Raw genomic sequence first — 2,773 nt, forward strand, 5'->3', positions numbered from 1 at the left:
TAAGAGGGAAGCTAATGAGAAGGAGATGGATGGTTTCACTAAGAGAGTCCTCAGAATCCCAATGGAGAAACCTTTTGATGAAGTTTATTACACACACCGGTTGTTGGATCGATCGATTCCAATGAGTCACCGACGACCGATGAACACTATCCCATGTCGCTCGACGAGAATCAACCGGTAGACCACTTCACATTACCAGATCAGTGTTATCCAGACTTTACCTTTCAACAACCTAACAAAAGAGGATGTGATGACTATTCAATAGGCAAGTGGGCAGACAGTGGATTCCATGAAAGTTTTGCAGTAGAGACTGTAATTCCTTCATCCAATGAGGATCCTACTGAGAAGTATGATGAGGATTACTGGAAGGAAAGAGCTATAGATATTGCTATGCAAGATGAAAGATATTCAAGACATTCCTTCAACAACACGTCTCCACCATCGATCGACAGAGTCTACTCAACATCGGGCGACACCCACCCTCATCCAGTAAAATGATCTTATGCATCGATCGATACCACACCAGGTACATCGATCGATATTAAAGCCGCCGCCTTTGAAAAGGAAAAAAAGGAATATTCCAATTCTACGTAGGTTTACCAATACATATATAAGGAGATTTGCACCCCTGATTACTTCTCACGACACCATAGCAGAAAAGATGAATGCTCCCACAAACAAATCAGAAGGAACATCAAGGAAGAGCATTCGATCCAAAAACCCTAATTCAGCAGAAAAACGTCTACCATCGATCGATACTCCAGTATCAGCATCGATTGATTCTCATTCTAAACCTAAACTTTCTTTATTTACTAAGAGGAATATGAGTATTGATTATGGTTTTCTAACTCCTGATGAATTTGGTATTTTCGGGGACCCAGATGGCCATGCAAGAGCAATGGATGGGAGAATTCTACAGGTATCCAGAGAGGACATAGCAGATATTCTTCAGTTGGCCAATGGACCAGACAACTTGTTTATGCAGCAACGCAGCATTCCAGACAACATCCTAGTTGTTCCAGACGAACATCCAAGGGCCGACACAACAGAAATTGGTTCACATAAATCGTGCCAACCAGTAGGCCAAACATCGATCGACAATGATGCTCTTACATCGTTCGACAGGGCACCTCCACCATTGATCGACAGACGTTACGAATGTGGACGTCGCGCTTATGACATCTATGGAGCCAGAAAGTTCAGATGGGAACAGAAAGACGAATATGGTGTCTAAAGAGGTGAGTCTGGATATGCAAAGAGCGTAGCTGGTGAGATGATCCATGTTACCAAGGACAACATCAGAAAAATTATGGAGAGAGCATCCCTATTTGAGGAGAGTCACATATGTCTTCCAGAACATGCCACTTCTTTCACACCTACAAAACTGGCACCAGAGATCTACACCAAGGATGAGATTAATGAGATGGTGACTGGTATTTGTGGAGCTCAGGAAAAACTAGGAGATGAACTCAAGACATTGGTAGATGACACTTATCAACCTTTGGACAAAGGTTACAATGAGCTTTTCAGAAGTATGACAGAGATGAGGGCAGAGATTGAGAGTATGCAGCACATTCTTGAGAAAGAAGCTACGACATCACCATCGATCGACGCCAACAAAGCAACATCGATCGACGTCAAGCCACTGACCTCCCAAATTCCTGCAGAACCGGAAAGTTTGGCAGAGAAGAAGGATGAATGGGAGATCCCATACATCAACACGAAGATTAACGACGTATACAACCCTCTCAACAACAACGTGGACTGGTTAAGCACGAGAATTGATCTGCTACAGCAAGATTTGGACACCATTCGTAAGAAGGACCAACAACCAGCCACATCGATCGAAATCTGCACCTTCACATCAATCGACAGCAAGTTCGCAGCCATGGGAGATAGGTTACAAACATACGAGGATATGGACGACCGTTTCACCTCACCTATCATGCGATACATTGACACCTTGTCTACATAGATGATGAATGTCCAGAGGGACATTGGCACGCTTAATGATCAACATGATTTTCAGGAAGAATGTTCAACATCAATCGATAGGTTCCGCAGGGCATCGCTCCACGTCAAGAAACCTACAGAACATCTTCCCTACACAGCAGCAGAAGTTGATCAGATCATATCAAAGCTTTACACAACTATAGACACCATGGAGGACCGGTTTAAGAAGCGGTGTGATGACATCTACTTTCCATTCGACGTCAGACTCAATGGACTGGATAGCCATGCATAGTGGTTACAGAAGGAAGTCAAAGCCATTCAGAGGCGATTCGCATCTCAACACCAGTTATCAGCATCGATCGACAGAGAACTCTCCAAACCGATCGACAAAAAGGCACCAGCATAGACCGATAAACACTTGGTCGCATCGATCGATACCACGTCTACACCAGACGCCGAGCAGCTGATACAAAACAAAATGAAATCAATGCATGAGGAACTGAACGAGCTATCGGCATACGCCTACGAAAAGATAGGATGGCATCAGTTCAGCATTGAAAACACCCAAGAAAGGCTACAGAACATCTCAAATGCAATACATAAGATGGATGAGAGATGGACCAGAAATGATGAGGCCACAAGAAGTTTCATTGCAGCTTGGTTCAAAATGTGCAGAGATGAGGTGGATGCTTGTTTCCCAACAAGTAGTTGTCTTTCCACCAACTAGCCACACACCTCCACAGTCAAGCTAAATGACTATAACAAAGCGCTGAATGGGAGGCAACCCACTATTAGGTAATTTAATTGGTTTTCTTGGTTG

This window comes from Brassica oleracea, chromosome C9 (assembly GCF_000695525.1).
Source record: "Brassica oleracea var. oleracea cultivar TO1000 chromosome C9, BOL, whole genome shotgun sequence".
Lineage (NCBI taxonomy): Eukaryota > Viridiplantae > Streptophyta > Magnoliopsida > Brassicales > Brassicaceae > Brassica > Brassica oleracea.